Raw genomic sequence first — 23,570 nt, 5'->3', positions numbered from 1 at the left:
ATACTATTACGTACTAACGTATAACGTTATATGCTAATACGTAATAACGTTATATACTAATACGTAATAACGTATAACGTTATATGTTAATACGTAATGACGTATAACGTTATATACCATTACGTAATGACGTATAACGTTATATACTAATACGTACTAACGTATAACGTTATATACCATTACGTAATGACGTATAACGTTATATACCATTACGTACTAACGTATAACGTTATATACTATTACGTAATGACGTATAACGTTATATAGTATTACGTAATAACGTATAACGTTATATAGCATTACGTACTAACGTATAACGTTATATAGTATTACGTACTATCGTATAACGTCATATACTATTACGTACTAACGTGTAACGTCATATACTATTACGTACTAACGTATAACGTTATATACCATTACGTAATAACGTATAACGTTATATACTATTACGTACTAACGTGTAACGTTATATACTAATACGTACTAACGTGTAACGTTATATACTAATACGTACTAACGTGTAACGTTATATAATAATACGTACTAAAGTGTAACGTTAAATACTAATACGTACTAAGGTGTAACGTTATATACTGATACGTAATAACGTATAACGTTATATACTAATACGTAATAACGTATAACGTTATATACTATTACGTAATGACGTATAACGTTATATACTATAACGTACTACCGTATAACGTCATATCCTATTACGTACTAACGTATAACGTTATATACCATTACGTAATGACGTATAACGTTATATACTATTACGTACTAACGTATAACGTTATATACTATTACGTACTAACGTATAACGTTATATACTATTACGTAATGACGTATAACGTTATATAGTATTACGTAATAACGTATAACGTTATATACCATTACGTAATGACGTATAACGTAATATACCATTACGTAATGACGTATAACGTTATATACTATTACGTACTAACGTATAACGTTATATACTAATATGTACTAACGTATAACGTTATATACTGTTACGTAATGACGTATAACGTTATATACTATGACGTACTAACGTATAACGTTATATACTAATACGTAATAACGTATAACGTTATATGTTAATACGTAATGACGTATAACGTTATATACCATTACGTAATGACGTATAACGTTATATACTAATACGTACTAACGTATAACGTTATATACCATTACGTAATGACGTATAACGTTATATACCATTACGTACTAACGTATAACGTTATATACTATTACGTAATGACGTATAACGTTATATAGTATTACGTAATAACGTATAACGTTATATAGCATTACGTACTAACGTATAACGTTATATAGTATTACGTACTATCGTATAACGTCATATACTATTACGTACTAACGTGTAACGTCATATACTATTACGTACTAACGTATAACGTTATATACTATTACGTACTAACGTGTAACGTTATATACTATTACGTACTAACGTGTAACGTTATATACTAATACGTACTAAGGTGTAACGTTATATACTAATACGTACTAACGTGTAACGTTATATAATAATACGTACTAAAGTGTAACGTTAAATACTAATACGTACTAAGGTGTAACGTTATATACTGATACGTAATAACGTATAACGTTATATACTAATACGTAATAACGTATAACGTTATATACTATTACGTAATGACGTATAACGTTATATACTATAACGTACTACCGTATAACGTCATATCCTATTACGTACTAACGTATAACGTTATATACTATTACTTAATAACGTATAACGTTATATACTATTACGTAATAACGTATAACGTTATATACTATTACGTACTAACGTATAACGACATATACTATTACGTACTAACGTATAACGTTATATACTATTACGTAATGACGTATAACGTTATATACTATTACGTAATTACGTGTAACGTTATATACTAATACGTAATTACGTGTAACGTTATATACTAATACGTAATAACGTATAACGTTATATACTATTACGTAATGACGTGTAACGTTATGTACGATTACGTAATGACGTGTAACGTTATATACTAATACGTAATAACGTGTAACGCTATATACTAATACGTACTAACGTATAACGTTATATACCATTACGTACTAACGTATAACGTTATATACTAATACGTAATAACGTATAACGTTATATGTTAATACGTGATGACGTATAACGTTATATACTATTACGTAATGACGTATAACGTAATATACCATTACGTAATGACGTATAACGTTATATACTATTACGTACTAACGTGTAACGTTATATACTAATACGTAATAACGTATAACGTTATATACTAATACGTAATAACGTATAACGTTATATACTAATACGTAATAACGTATAACGTTATATACAAATACGTAATAACGTATAACGTTATATACTATTACGTAATGACGTATAACGTTATATAGTATTACGTAATAACGTATAACGTTATATACCATTACGTAATGACGTATAACGTTATATACTATTACGTACTAACGTATAACGTTATATAGTATTACGTAATAACGTATAACGTTATATACCATTACGTAATGACGTATAACGATATATACCATTACGTAATGACGTATAACGTTATATACTATTACGTACTAACGTATAACGTTATATACTATTACGTACTAACGTATAACGTTATATACTATTACGTAATGACGTATAACGTTATATAGTATTACGTAATAACGTATAACGTTATATACCATTACGTAATGACGTATAACGTAATATACCATTACGTAATGACGTATAACGTTATATACTATTACGTACTAACGTATAACGTTATATACTAATATGTACTAACGTATAACGTTATATACTGTTACGTAATGACGTATAACGTTATATACTATGACGTACTAACGTATAACGTTATATACTAATACGTAATAACGTATAACGTTATATGTTAATACGTAATGACGTATAACGTTATATACCATTACGTAATGACGTATAACGTTATATACTAATACGTACTAACGTATAACGTTATATACCATTACGTAATGACGTATAACGTTATATACCATTACGTACTAACGTATAACGTTATATACTATTACGTAATGACGTATAACGTTATATAGTATTACGTAATAACGTATAACGTTATATAGTATTACGTACTAACGTATAACGTTATATAGTATTACGTACTATCGTATAACGTCATATACTATTACGTACTAACGTGTAACGTCATATACTATTACGTACTAACGTATAACGTTATATACTATTACGTACTAACGTGTAACGTTATATACTATTACGTACTAACGTGTAACGTTATATACTAATACGTACTAACGTGTAACGTTATATACTAATACGTACTAACGTGTTACGTTATATAATAATACGTACTAAAGTGTAACGTTAAATACTAATACGTACTAAGGTGTAACGTTATATACTGATACGTAATAACGTATAACGTTATATACTAATACGTAATAACGTATAACGTTATATACTATTACGTAATGACGTATAACGTTATATACTATAACGTACTACCGTATAACGTCATATCCTATTACGTACTAACGTATAACGTTATATACTATTACTTAATAACGTATAACGTTATATACTATTACGTAATAACGTATAACGTTATATACTATTACGTACTAACGTATAACGACATATACTATTACGTACTAACGTATAACGTTATATACTATTACGTAATGACGTATAACGTTATATACTATTACGTAATTACGTGTAACGTTATATACTAATACGTAATTACGTGTAACGTTATATACTAATACGTAATAACGTATAACGTTATATACTATTACGTAATGACGTGTAACGTTATGTACGATTACGTAATGACGTGTAACGTTATATACTAATACGTAATAACGTGTAACGCTATATACTAATACGTACTAACGTATAACGTTATATACCATTACGTACTAACGTATAACGTTATATACTAATACGTAATAACGTATAACGTTATATGTTAATACGTGATGACGTATAACGTTATATACTATTACGTACTAACGTGTAAGGTTATTTGTTAATACGTACTAACGTATAACGTTTTATACTATTACGTACTAACGTATAACGTTATATACCATTACGTAATGACGTATAACGTTATATACCTTTACGTACTAACGTATAACGTTATATAATATTACGTAATGACGTATAACGTTATATAGTATTACGTAATAACGTATAACGTTATATAGTATTACGTACTAACGTATAACGTTATATAGTATTACGTACTAACGTATAACGTCATATACAATTACGTACTAACGTGTAACGTCACATACTATTACGTACTAACGAATAACGTTATATAGTATTACGTAATAACGTATAACGTTATATACTATTACGTAATGACGTATAACGTTATATACTATTACGTACTAACGTATAACGATATATACTAATACGTAATAATGTATAACGTTATATACTATTACGTACTAACGTGTAACGTTATATACTAATACGTAATAACGTATTTACGTTATATACTAATACGTAATAACGTATAACGTTATATACTAATACGTAATAACGTATAACGTTATATACTATTACGTACTAACGTATAACGATATATACTAATACGTAATAACGTCTAACGTTATATACTATTACGTACTAACGTCTAACGTTATATACTATTACGTAATGACGTAAAACGTTATATACTAATACGTAATAACATATAACGTTATATAGTATTACGTAATAACGTATAACATTATATACTATTACGTACTAACGTGTAACGTTATATACTATTACGTACTAACGTATAACGTTATATGCTAATACGTAATAACGTTATATACTAATACGTAATAACGTATAACGTTATATACTAATACGTAATAACGTATAACGTTATATACAAATACGTAATAAGGTATAACGTTATATACTCTTACGTAATGACGTATAACGTTATATAGTATTACGTACTAACGTATAACGTTATATACTAATACGTAATAACGTATAACGTTATATGTTAATACATAATGACGTATAACGTTATATACCATTACGTAATGACGTATAACGTTATATACTAATACGTACTAACGTATAACGTTATATACTATTACGTAATGACGTATAACGTTATATAGTATTACGTAATAACGTATAACGTCATATAGTATTACGTACTAACGTATAACGTTATATAGTATTACGGACTAACGTATAACGTCATATACTATTACGTACTAACGTGTAACGACATATACTATTACGTACTAACGTATAACGTTATATACTATTACGTACTAACGTATAACGTTATATACTAATACGTAATAACGTATAACGTTATATACTATTACGTACTAACGTATAACGTTATATACTAATACGTAATAACGTCTAACGTTATATACTATTACGTACTAACGTCTAACGTTATTTACTATTACGTAATGACGTAAAACGTTATATACTAATACGTAATAACATATAACGTTATATAGTATTACGTAATAACGTATAACATTATATACTATTACGTACTAACGTGTAACGTTATATACTATTACGTACTAACGTATAACGTTATATGCTAATACGTAATAACGTTATATACTAATACGTAATAACGTATAACGTTATATACTAATACGTAATAACGTATAACGTTATATGTTAATACATAATGACGTATAACGTTATATACCATTACGTAATGACGTATAACGTTATATACTAATACGTACTAACGTATAACGTTATATACTATTACGTACTAACGTATAACGTTATATACTAATACGTAATAACGTATAACGTTATATACTATTACGTAATGACGTATAACGTTATATAGTATTACGTAATAACGTATAACGTCATATAGTATTACGTACTAACGTATAACGTTATATAGTATTACGGACTAACGTATAACGTCATATACTATTACGTACTAACGTGTAACGACATATACTATTACGTACTAACGTATAACGTTATATACTATTACGTACTAACGTGTAACGTTATATACTAATACGTAATAACGTATTTACGTTATACACTAATACGTAATAACGTATAACGTTATATACTAATACGTAATAACGTATAACGTTATATACTATTACGCACTGACGTATAACGTTATATACTAATACGTAATAACGTCTAACGTTATATACTATTACGTACTAACGTCTAACGTTATATACTATTACGTAATGACGTAAAACGTTATATACTAATACGTAATAACATATAACGTTATATAGTATTACGTAATAACGTATAACATTATATACTATTACGTACTAACGTGTAACGTTATATACTATTACGTACTAACGTATAACGTTATATGCTAATACGTAATAACGTTATATACTAATACGTAATAACGTATAACGTTATATACTAATACGTAATAACGTATAACGTTATATACAAATACGTAATAAGGTATAACGTTATATACTCTTACGTAATGACGTATAACGTTATATACTATTACGTACTAACGTATAACGTTATATACTAATACGTAATAACGTATAACGTTATATGTTAATACATAATGACGTATAACGTTATATACCATTACGTAATGACGTATAACGTTATATACTAATACGTACTAACGTATAACGTTATATACCATTACGTAATGACGTATAACGTTATATACCATTACGTACTAACGTATAACGTTATATACTATTACGTACTAACGTATAACGTTATATACTATTACGTAATGACGTAGAACGTTATATACCTTTACGTACTAACGTATAACGTTATATAATATTACGTAATGACGTATAACGTTATATACCATTACGTAATGACGTATAACGATATATACCATTACGTAATGACGTATAACGTTATATACTATTACGTACTAACGTATAACGTTATATACTATTACGTACTAACGTATAACGTTATATACTATTACGTAATGACGTAGAACGTTATATACCTTTACGTACTAACGTATAACGTTATATAATATTACGTAATGACGTATAACGTTATATAGTATTACGTAATAACGTATAACGTTATATAGTATTACGTACTAACGTATAACGTTATATAGTATTACGTACTAACGTATAACGTCACATACAATTACGTACTAACGTGTAACGTCACATACTATTACGTACTAACGAATAACGTTATATAGTATTACGTAATAACGTATAACGTTATATACTATTACGTAATGACGTATAACGTTATATACTATTACGTACTAACGTATAACGATATATACTAATACGTAATAATGTATAACGTTATATACTATTACGTACTAACGTGTAACGTTATATACTAATACGTAATAACGTATTTACGTTATATACTAATACGTAATAACGTATAACGTTATATACTAATACGTAATAACGTATAACGTTATATACTATTACGTACTAACGTATAACGTTATATACTAATACGTAATAACGTCTAACGTTATATACTATTACGTACTAACGTCTAACGATATATACTATTACGTAATGACGTAAAACGTTATATACTAATACGTAATAACATATAACGTTATATAGTATTACGTAATAACGTATAACATTATATACTATTACGTACTAACGTGTAACGTTATATACTATTACGTACTAACGTATAACGTTATATGCTAATACGTAATAACGTTATATACTAATACGTAATAACGTATAACGTTATATACTAATACGTAATAACGTATAACGTTATATACAAATACGTAATAAGGTATAACGTTATATACTCTTACGTAATGACGTATAACGTTATATACTATTACGTACTAACGTATAACGTTATGTACTAATACGTAATAACGTATAACGTTATATGTTAATACATAATGACGTATAACGTTATATACCATTACGTAATGACGTATAACGTTATATACTAATACGTACTAACGTATAACGTTATATACTATTACGTAATGACGTATAACGTTATATAGTATTACGTAATAACGTATAACGTCATATAGTATTACGTACTAACGTATAACGTTATATAGTATTACGGACTAACGTATAACGTCATACACTATTACGTACTAACGTGTAACGACATATACTATTACGTACTAACGTATAACGTTATATACTATTACGTACTAACGTGTAACGTTATATACTAATACGTAATAACGTATTTACGTTATATACTAATACGTAATAACGTATAACGTTATATACTAATACGTAATAACGTATAACGTTATATACTATTACGCACTGACGTATAACGTTATATACTAATACGTAATAACGTCTAACGTTATATACTATTACGTACTAACGTCTAACGTTATATACTATTACGTAATGACGTATAACGTTATATACTAATACGTAATAACATATAACGTTATATAGTATTACGTAATAACGTATAACATTATATACTATTACGTACTAACGTGTAACGTTATATACTATTACGTACTAACGTATAACGTTATATGCTAATACGTAATAACGTTATATACTAATACGTAATAACGTATAACGTTATATACTAATACGTAATAACGTATAACGTTATATACAAATACGTAATAAGGTATAACGTTATATACTCTTACGTAATGACGTATAACGTTATATACTATTACGTACTAACGTATAACGTTATATACTAATACGTAATAACGTATAACGTTATATGTTAATACATAATGACGTATAACGTTATATACCATTACGTAATGACGTATAACGTTATATACTAATACGTACTAACGTATAACGTTATATACCATTACGTAATGACGTATAACGTTATATACCATTACGTACTAACGTATAACGTTATATACTATTACGTAATGACGTATAACGTTATACAGTATTACGTAATAACGTATAACGTCATATAGTATTACGTACTAACGTATAACGTTATATAGTATTACGGACTAACGTATAACGTTATATACTATTACGTAATAACGTATAACGTTATATACTATTACGTAATGACGTATAACGTTATATAGTATTACGCAATAACGTATAACGTTATATACCATTACGTAATGACGTATAACGTAATATACCATTACGTAATGACGTATAACGTTATATACTATTACGTACTAACGTGTAACGTTATATACTAATACGTAATAACGTATAACGTTATATACTAATACGTAATAACGTATAACGTTATATACTAATACGTAATAACGTATAACGTTATATACAAATACGTAATAACGTATAACGTTATATACTATTACGTAATGACGTATAACGTTATATAGTATTACGTAATAACGTATAACGTTATATACCATTACGTAATGACGTATAACGTTATATACTATTACGTACTAACGTATAACGTTATATAGTATTACGTACTAACGTATAACGTTATATACCATTACGTAATGACGTATAACGTTATATACCATTACGTAATGACGTATAACGTTATATACTATTACGTACTAACGTATAACGTTATATACTATTACGTACTAACGTATAACGTTATATACTATTACGTAATGACGTATAACGTTATATAGTATTACGTAATAACGTATAACGTTATATACCATTACGTAATGACGTATAACGTAATATACCATTACGTAATGACGTATAACGTTATATACCATTACGTACTAACGTATAACGTTATATACTAATATGTACTAACGTATAACGTTATATACTGTTACGTAATGACGTATAACGTTATATACTATGACGTACTAACGTATAACGTTATATACTAATACGTAATAACGTATAACGTTATATGTTAATACGTAATGACGTATAACGTTATATACCATTACGTAATGACGTATAACGTTATATACTAATACGTACTAACGTATAACGTTATATACCATTACGTAATGACGTATAACGTTATATACCATTACGTACTAACGTATAACGTTATATACTATTACGTAATGACGTATAACGTTATATAGTATTACGTAATAACGTATAACGTTATATAGTATTACGTACTAACGTATAACGTTATATAGTATTACGTACTATCGTATAACGTCATATACTATTACGTACTAACGTGTAACGTCATATACTATTACGTACTAACGTATAACGTTATATACTATTACGTACTAACGTGTAACGTTATATACTATTACGTACTAACGTGTAACGTTATATACTAATACGTACTAACGTGTAACGTTATATACTAATACGTACTAACGTGTAACGTTATATAATAATACGTACTAAAGTGTAACGTTAAATACTAATACGTACTAAGGTGTAACGTTATATACTGATACGTAATAACGTATAACGTTATATACTAATACGTAATAACGTATAACGTTATATACTATTACGTAATGACGTATAACGTTATATACTATAACGTACTACCGTATAACGTCATATCCTATTACGTATTAACGTATAACGTTATATACTATTACTTAATAACGTATAACGTTATATACTATTACGTAATAACGTATAACGTTATATACTATTACGTACTAACGTATAACGACATATACTATTACGTACTAACGTATAACGTTATATACTATTACGTAATGACGTATAACGTTATATACTATTACGTAATTACGTGTAACGTTATATACTAATACGTAATTACGTGTAACGTTATATACTAATACGTAATAACGTATAACGTTATATACTATTACGTAATGACGTGTAACGTTATGTACGATTACGTAATGACGTGTAACGTTATATACTAATACGTAATAACGTCTAACGCTATATACTAATACGTACTAACGTATAACGTTATATACCATTACGTACTAACGTATAACGTTATATACTAATACGTAATAACGTATAACGTTATATGTTAATACGTGATGACGTATAACGTTATATACTATTACGTACTAACGTGTAAGGTTATTTGTTAATACGTACTAACGTATAACGTTTTATACTATTACGTACTAACGTATAACGTTATATACCATTACGTAATGACGTATAACGTTATATACCTTTACGTACTAACGTATAACGTTATATAATATTACGTAATGACGTATAACGTTATATAGTATTACGTAATAACGTATAACGTTATATAGTATTACGTACTAACGTATAACGTTATATAGTATTACGTACTAACGTATAACGTTATATACAATTACGTACTAACCTATAACGTCACATACTATTACGTACTAACGAATAACGTTATATAGTATTACGTAATAACGTATAACGTTATATACTATTACGTAATGACGTATAACGTTATATACTATTACGTACTAACGTATAACGATATATACTAATACGTAATAATGTATAACGTTATATACTATTACGTACTAACGTGTAACGTTATATACTAATACGTAATAACGTATTTACGTTATATACTAATACGTAATAACGTATAACGTTATATACTAATACGTAATAACGTATAACGTTATATACTATTACGTACTAACGTATAACGTTATATACTAATACGTAATAACGTCTAACGTTATATACTATTACGTACTAACGTCTAACGTTATATACTATTACGTAATGACGTAAAACGTTATATACTAATACGTAATAACATATAACGTTATATAGTATTACGTAATAACGTATAACATTATATACTATTACGTACTAACGTGTAACGTTATATACTATTACGTACTAACGTATAACGTTATATGCTAATACGTAATAACGTTATATACTAATACGTAATAACGTATAACGTTATATACTAATACGTAATAACGTATAACGTTATATACATATACGTAATAAGGTATAACGTTATATACTCTTACGTAATGACGTATAACGTTATATACTATTACGTACTAACGTATAACGTTATATACTAATACGTAATAACGTATAACGTTATATGTTAATACATAATGACGTATAACGTTATATACCATTACGTAATGACGTATAACGTTATATACTAATACGTACTAACGTATAACGTTATATACTATTACGTAATGACGTATAACGTTATATAGTATTACGTAATAACGTATAACGTCATATAGTATTACGTACTAACGTATAACGTTATATAGTATTACGTACTAACGTATAACGTCATATACTATTACGTACTAACGTGTAACGACATATACTATTACGTACTAACGTATAACGTTATATACTATTACGTACTAACGTATAACGTTATATACTAATACGTAATAACGTATAACGTTATATACTATTACGTACTAACGTATAACGTTATATACTAATACGTAATAACGTCTAACGTTATATACTATTACGTACTAACGTCTAACGTTATATACTATTACGTAATGACGTAAAACGTTATATACTAATACGTAATAACATATAACGTTATATAGTATTACGTAATAACGTATAACATTATATACTATTACGTACTAACGTGTAACGTTATATACTATTACGTACTAACGTATAACGTTATATGCTAATACGTAATAACGTTATATACTAATACGTAATAACGTATAACGTTATATACTAATACGTAATAACGTATAACGTTATATGTTAATACATAATGACGTATAACGTTATATACCATTACGTAATGACGTATAACGTTATATACTAATACGTACTAACGTATAACGTTATATACTATTACGTACTAACGTATAACGTTATATACTAATACGTAATAACGTATAACGTTATATGTTAATACATAATGACGTATAACGTTATATACCATTACGTAATGGTATATAACGTTATACACTAATACGTACTAACGTATAACGTTATATACTATTACGTACTAACGTGTAACGTTATATACTAATACGTAATAACGTATTTACGTTATACACTAATACGTAATAACGTATAACGTTATATACTAATACGTAATAACGTATAACGTTATATACTATTACGCACTGACGTATAACGTTATATACTAATACGTAATAACGTCTAACGTTATATACTATTACGTACTAACGTCTAACGTTATATACTATTACGTAATGACGTAAAACGTTATATACTAATACGTAATAACATATAACGTTATATAGTATTACGTAATAACGTATAACATTATATACTATTACGTACTAACGTGTAACGTTATATACTATTACGTACTAACGTATAACGTTATATGCTAATACGTAATAACGTTATATACTAATACGTAATAACGTATAACGTTATATACTAATACGTAATAATGTATAACGTTATATACAAATACGTAATAAGGTATAACGTTATATACTCTTACGTAATGACGTATAACGTTATATACTATTACGTACTAACGTATAACGTTATATACTAATACGTAATAACGTATAACGTTATATGTTAATACATAATGACGTATAACGTTATATACCATTACGTAATGACGTATAACGTTATATACTAATACGTACTAACGTATAACGTTATATACCAATACGTAATGACGTATAACGTTATATACCATTACGTACTAACGTATAACGTTATATACTATTACGTAATGACGTATAACGTTATACAGTATTACGTAATAACGTATAACGTCATATAGTATTACGTACTAACGTATAACGTTATATACTATTACGGACTAACGTATAACGTTATATACTATTACGTAATAACGTATAACGTTATATACTATTACGTAATGACGTATAACGTTATATAGTATTACGCAATAACGTATAACGTTATATACCATTACGTAATGACGTATAACGTAATATACCATTACGTAATGACGTATAACGTTATATACTATTACGTACTAACGTGTAACGTTATATACTAATACGTAATAACGTATAACGTTATATACTAATACGTAATAACGTATAACGTTATATACTAATACGTAATAACGTATAACGTTATATACAAATACGTAATAACGTATAACGTTATGTACTATTACGTAATGACGTATAACGTTATATACCATTACGTACTAACGTATAACGTTATATACTAATACGTAATAACGTATAACATTATATACTATTACGTACTAATGTATAACGTTATATAGTATTACGTAATAACGTATAACGTTATATACCATTACGTAATGACGTATAACGTTATATACCATTACGTAATGACGTATAACGTTATATACTATTACGTACTAACGTATAACGTTATATAGTATTACGTAATAACGTATAACGTTATATACCATTACGTAGTGACGTATAACGATATATACCATTACGTAATGACGTATAACGTTATATACTATTACGTACTAACGTATAACGTTATATACTATTACGTACTAACGTATAACGTTATATACTATTACGTAATGACGTAGAACGTTATATAGTATTACGTAATAACGTATAACGTTATATACCATTACGTAATGACGTATAACGTAATATACCATTACGTAATGACGTATAACGTTATATACTATTACGTACTAACGTATAACGTTATATACTAATATGTACTAACGTATAACGTTATATACTGTTACGTAATGACGTATAACGTTATATACTATGACGTACTAACATATAACGTTATATACTAATACGTAATAACGTATAACGTTATATGTTAATACGTAATGACGTATAACGTTATATACCATTACGTAATGACGTATAACGTTATATACTAATACGTACTAACGTATAACGTTATATACCATTACGTAATGACGTATAACGTTATATACCATTACGTACTAACGTATAACGTTATATACTATTACGTAATGACGTATAACGTTATATAGTATTACGTAATAACGTATAACGTTATATAGTATTACGTACTAACGTATAACGTTATATAGTATTACGTACTAACGTATAACGTCATATACTATTACGTACTAACGTGTAACGACATATACTATTACGTACTAACGTATAACGTTATATACTATTACGTACTAACGTATAACGTTATATAGTATTACGTACTAACGTATAACGTCATATACTATTACGTACTAACGTGTAACGTCACATACTATTACGTAATGACGTATAACGTTATATACTATTACGTACTAACCTATAACGTTATATACCATTACGTACTAACGTATAACGTTATATACTAATACGTAATAACGTATAACGTTATATGTTAATACGTGATGACGTATAACGTTATATACTATTACGTACTAACGTGTAACGTTATATGTTAATACGTACTAACGTATAACGTTATATAGTATTACGTACTAACGTATAACGTCATATACTAATACGTAGTAACGTATAACGTTATATACAAATACGTAATAACGTATAACGGTATATACTATTACGTAATGACGTATAACGTTATATACTATTACGTACTAACGTATAACGTTATATACCATTACGTAATGACGTATAACGATATATACCATTACGTAATGACGTATAACGTTATATACTATTACGTACTAACGTATAACGTTATATACTATTACGTACTAACGTATAACGTTATATACTATTACGTAATGACGTAGAACGTTATATAGTATTACGTAATAACGTATAACGTTATATACCATTACGTAATGACGTATAACGTAATATACCATTACGTAATGACGTATAACGTTATATACTATTACGTACTAACGTATAACGTTATATACTAATATGTACTAACGTATAACGTTATATACTGTTACGTAATGACGTATAACGTTATATACTATGACGTACTAACATATAACGTTATATACTAATACGTAATAACGTATAACGTTATATGTTAATACATAATGACGTATAACGTTATATACCATTACGTAATGACGTATAACGTTATATACTAATACGTACTAACGTATAACGTTATATACCATTACGTAATGACGTATAACGTTATATACCATTACGTACTAACGTATAACGTTATATACTATTACGTAATGACGTATAACGTTATATAGTATTACGTAATAACGTATAACGTTATATAGTATTACGTACTAACGTATAACGTTATATAGTATTACGTACTAACGTATAACGTCATATACTATTACGTACTAACGTGTAACGTCATATACTATTACGTACTAACGTATAACGTTATATACTATTACGTACTAACGTATAACGTTATATAGTATTACGTACTAACGTATAACGTCATATACTATAACGTACTAACGTGTAACGTCACATACTATTACGTAATGACGTATAACGTTATATACTATTACGTACTAACCTATAACGTTATATACCATTACGTACTAACGTATAACGTTATATACTAATACGTAATAACGTATAACGTTATATGTTAATACGTGATGACGTATAACGTTATATACTATTACGTACTAACGTGTAACGTTATATGTTAATACGTACTAACGTATAACGTTATATAGTATTACGTACTAACGTATAACGTCATATACTAATACGTAGTAACGTATAACGTTATATACAAATACGCAATAACGTATAACGTTATATACTATTACGTAATGACGTATAACGTTATATACTATTACGTACTAACGTATAACGTTATATACCATTACGTACTAACGTGTAACGTCACATACTATTACGTACTAACGCATAACGTTATATAGTATTACGTAATAACGTATAACGTTATATACCATTACGTACTAACGTATAACGTTATATACAAATACGTAATAACGTATAACGTTATATGCTAATACGTAATAACGTATAACGTTATATACTAATACGTAATAACGTATAACGTTATATACTGTTACCTAATGATGTTTAACGTTATATGTTAATACGTAATGACGTATAACGTTATATACTATTACGTACTAACGTGTAACGACATATACTATTACGTACTAACGTATAACGTTATATACTATTACGTAATGACGTATAACGTTATATACTATTACGTAATAACGTATAACGTTATATAGTATTACGTACTAACGTGTAACGTCATATACTATTACGTACTAACGTATAACGTTATATACTATTACGTACTAACGTATAACGTTATATACTATTACGTACTAACGTATAACGTTATATACTATTACGTAATGACGTATAACGTTATATAGTATTACGTAATAACGTATAACGTTATATACCATTACGTAATGACGTATAACGTAATATACCATTACGTAATGACGTATAACGTTATATACTATTACGTACTAACGTATAACGTTATATACTAATATGTACTAACGTATAACGTTATATACTGTTACGTAATGACGTATAACGTTATATACTATGACGTACTAACGTATAACGTTATATACTAATACGTAATAACGTATAACGTTATATGTTAATACGTAATGACGTATAACGTTATATACCATTACGTAATGACGTATAACGTTATATACTAATACGTACTAACGTATAACGTTATATACCATTACGTAATGACGTATAACGTTATATACCATTACGTACTAACGTATAACGTTATATACTATTACGTAATGACGTATAACGTTATATAGTATTACGTAATATCGTATAACGTTATATAGTATTACGTACTAACGTATAACGTTATATAGTATTACGTACTATCGTATAACGTCATATACTATTACGTACTAACGTGTAACGTCATATACTATTACGTACTAACGTATAACGTTATATACTATTACGTACTAACGTGTAACGTTATATACTATTACGTACTAACGTGTAACGTTATATACTAATACGTACTAACGTGTAACGTTATATACTAATACGTACTAACGTGTAACGTTATATAATAATACGTACTAAAGTGTAACGTTAAATACTAATACGTACTAAGGTGTAACGTTATATACTGATACGTAATAACGTATAACGTTATATACTAATACGTAATAACGTATAACGTTATATACTATTACGTAATGACGTATAACGTTATATACTATAACGTACTACCGTATAACGTCATATCCTATTACGTATTAACGTATAACGTTATATACTATTACTTAATAACGTATAACGTTATATACTATTACGTAATAACGTATAACGTTATATACTATTACGTACTAACGTATAACGACATATACTATTACGTACTAACGTATAACGTTATATACTATTACGTAATGACGTATAACGTTATATACTATTACGTAATTACGTGTAACGTTATATACTAATACGTAATTACGTGTAACGTTATATACTAATACGTAATAACGTATAACGTTATATACTATTACGTAATGACGTGTAACGTTATGTACGATTACGTAATGACGTGTAACGTTATATACTAATACGTAATAACGTCTAACGCTATATACTAATACGTACTAACGTATAACGTTATATACCATTACGTACTAACGTATAACGTTATATACTAATACGTAATAACGTATAACGTTATATGTTAATACGTGATGACGTATAACGTTATATACTATTACGTACTAACGTGTAAGGTTATTTGTTAATACGTACTAACGTATAACGTTTTATACTATTACGTACTAACGTATAACGTTATATACCATTACGTAATGACGTATAACGTTATATACCTTTACGTACTAACGTATAACGTTATATAATATTACGTAATGACGTATAACGTTATATAGTATTACGTAATAACGTATAACGTTATATAGTATTACGTACTAACGTATAACGTTATATAGTATTACGTACTAACGTATAACGTCATATACAATTACGTACTAACGTGTAACGTCACATACTATTACGTACTAACGAATAACGTTATATAGTATTACGTAATAACGTATAACGTTATATACTATTACGTAATGACGTATAACGTTATATACTATTACGTACTAACGTATAACGATATATACTAATACGTAATAATGTATAACGTTATATACTATTACGTACTAACGTGTAACGTTATATACTAATACGTAATAACGTATTTACGTTATATACTAATACGTAATAACGTATAACGTTATATACTAATACGTAATAACGTATAACGTTATATACTATTACGTACTAACGTATAACGTTATATACTAATACGTAATAACGTCTAACGTTATATACTATTACGTACTAACGTCTAACGTTATATACTATTACGTAATGACGTAAAACGTTATATACTAATACGTAATAACATATAACGTTATATAGTATTACGTAATAACGTATAACATTATATACTATTACGTACTAACGTGTAACGTTATATACTATTACGTACTAACGTATAACGTTATATGCTAATACGTAATAACGTTATATACTAATACGTAATAACGTATAACGTTATATACTAATACGTAATAACGTATAACGTTATATACATATACGTAATAAGGTATAACGTTATATACTCTTACGTAATGACGTATAACGTTATATACTATTACGTACTAACGTATAACGTTATATACTAATACGTAATAACGTATAACGTTATATGTTAATACATAATGACGTATAACGTTATATACCATTACGTAATGACGTATAACGTTATATACTAATACGTACTAACGTATAACGTTATATACTATTACGTAATGACGTATAACGTTATATAGTATTACGTAATAACGTATAACGTCATATAGTATTACGTACTAACGTATAACGTTATATAGTATTACGTACTAACGTATAACGTCATATACTATTACGTACTAACGTGTAACGACATATACTATTACGTACTAACGTATAACGTTATATACTATTACGTACTAACGTATAACGTTATATACTAATACGTAATAACGTATAACGTTATATACTATTACGTACTAACGTATAACGTTATATACTAATACGTAATAACGTCTAACGTTATATACTATTACGTACTAACGTCTAACGTTATATACTATTACGTAATGACGTAAAACGTTATATACTAATACGTAATAACATATAACGTTATATAGTATTACGTAATAACGTATAACATTATATACTATTACGTACTAACGTGTAACGTTATATACTATTACGTACTAACGTATAACGTTATATGCTAATACGTAATAACGTTATATACTAATACGTAATAACGTATAACGTTATATACTAATACGTAATAACGTATAACGTTATATGTTAATACATAATGACGTATAACGTTATATACCATTACGTAATGACGTATAACGTTATATACTAATACGTACTAACGTATAACGTTATATACTATTACGTACTAACGTATAACGTTATATACTAATACGTAATAACGTATAACGTTATATGTTAATACATAATGACGTATAACGTTATATACCATTACGTAATGACGTATAACGTTATACACTAATACGTACTAACGTATAACGTTATATACTATTACGTACTAACGTGTAACGTTATATACTAATACGTAATAACGTATTTACGTTATACACTAATACGTAATAACGTATAACGTTATATACTAATACGTAATAACGTATAACGTTATATACTATTACGCACTGACGTATAACGTTATATACTAATACGTAATAACGTCTAACGTTATATACTATTACGTACTAACGTCTAACGTTATATACTATTACGTAATGACGTAAAACGTTATATACTAATACGTAATAACATATAACGTTATATAGTATTACGTAATAACGTATAACATTATATACTATTACGTACTAACGTGTAACGTTATATACTATTACGTTCTAACGTATAACGTTATATGCTAATACGTAATAACGTTATATACTAATACGTAATAACGTATAACGTTATATACTAATACGTAATAACGTATAACGTTATATACAAATACGTAATAAGGTATAACGTTATATACTCTTACGTAATGACGTATAACGTTATATACTATTACGTACTAACGTATAACGTTATATACTAATACGTAATAACGTATAACGTTATATGTTAATACATAATGACGTATAACGTTATATACCATTACGTAATGACGTATAACGTTATATACTAATACGTACTAACGTATAACGTTATATACCATTACGTAATGACGTATAACGTTATATACCATTACGTACTAACGTATAACGTTATATACTATTACGTAATGACGTATAACGTTATACAGTATTACGTAATAACGTATAACGTCATATAGTATTACGTACTAACGTATAACGTTATATAGTATTACGGACTAACGTATAACGTTATATACTATTACGTAATAACGTATAACGTTATATACTATTACGTAATGACGTATAACGTTATATAGTATTACGCAATAACGTATAACGTTATATACCATTACGTAATGACGTATAACGTAATATACCATTACGTAATGACGTATAACGTTATATACTATTACGTACTAACGTGTAACGTTATATACTAATACGTAATAACGTATAACGTTATATACTAATACGTAATAACGTATAACGTTATATACTAATACGTAATAACGTATAACGTTATATACAAATACGTAATAACGTATAACGTTATGTACTATTACGTAATGACGTATAACGTTATATACCATTACGTACTAACGTATAACGTTATATACTAATACGTAATAACGTATAACATTATATACTATTACGTACTAATGCATAACGTTATATAGTATTACGTAATAACGTATAACGTTATATACCATTACGTAATGACGTATAACGTTATATACCATTACGTAATGACGTATAACGTTATATACTATTACGTACTAACGTATAACGTTATATAGTATTACGTAATAACGTATAACGTTATATACCATTACGTAATGACGTATAACGATATATACCATTACGTAATGACGTATAACGTTATATACTATTACGTACTAACGTATAACGTTATATACTATTACGTACTAACGTATAACGTTATATACTATTACGTAATGACGTAGAACGTTATATAGTATTACGTAATAACGTATAACGTTATATACCATTACGTAATGACGTATAACGTAATATACCATTACGTAATGACGTATAACGTTATATACTATTACGTACTAACGTATAACGTTATATACTAATATGTACTAACGTATAACGTTATATACTGTTACGTAATGACGTATAACGTTATATACTATGACGTACTAACATATAACGTTATATACTAATACGTAATAACGTATAACGTTATATGTTAATACGTAATGACGTATAACGTTATATACCATTACGTAATGACGTATAACGTTATATACTAATACGTACTAACGTATAACGTTATATACCATTACGTAATGACGTATAACGTTATATACCATTACGTACTAACGTATAACGTTATATACTATTACGTAATGACGTATAACGTTATATAGTATTACGTAATAACGTATAACGTTATATAGTATTACGTACTAACGTATAACGTTATATAGTATTACGTACTAACGTATAACGTCATATACTATTACGTACTAACGTGTAACGACATATACTATTACGTACTAACGTATAACGTTATATACTATTACGTACTAACGTATAACGTTATATAGTATTACGTACTAACGTATAACGTCATATACTATTACGTACTAACGTGTAACGTCACATACTATTACGTAATGACGTATAACGTTATATACTATTACGTACTAACCTATAACGTTATATACCATTACGTACTAACGTATAACGTTATATACTAATACGTAATAACGTATAACGTTATATGTTAATACGTGATGACGTATAACGTTATATACTATTACGTACTAACGTGTAACGTTATATGTTAATACGTACTAACGTATAACGTTATATAGTATTACGTACTAACGTATAACGTCATATACTAATACGTAGTAACGTATAACGTTATATACAAATACGTAATAACGTATAACGGTATATACTATTACGTAATGACGTATAACGTTATATACTATTACGTACTAACGTATAACGTTATATACCATTACGTAATGACGTATAACGATATATACCATTACGTAATGACGTATAACGTTATATACTATTACGTACTAACGTATAACGTTATATACTATTACGTACTAACGTATAACGTTATATACTATTACGTAATGACGTAGAACGTTATATAGTATTACGTAATAACGTATAACGTTATATACCATTACGTAATGACGTATAACGTAATATACCATTACGTAATGACGTATAACGTTATATACTATTACGTACTAACGTATAACGTTATTTACTAATATGTACTAACGTATAACGTTATATACTGTTACGTAATGACGTATAACGTTATATACTATGACGTACTAACATATAACGTTATATACTAATACGTAATAACGTATAACGTTATATGTTAATACGTAATGACGTATAACGTTATATACCATTACGTAATGACGTATAACGTTATATACTAATACGTACTAACGTATAACGTTATATACCATTACGTAATGACGTATAACGTTATATACCATTACGTACTAACGTATAACGTTATATACTA

Source organism: Bombus pascuorum, chromosome 6 (genome assembly GCF_905332965.1).
Source record: "Bombus pascuorum chromosome 6, iyBomPasc1.1, whole genome shotgun sequence".
Lineage (NCBI taxonomy): Eukaryota > Metazoa > Arthropoda > Insecta > Hymenoptera > Apidae > Bombus > Bombus pascuorum.
The sequence above is the reverse complement of the archived record's forward strand: the minus strand, read 5'-3'. Positions refer to the sequence as shown.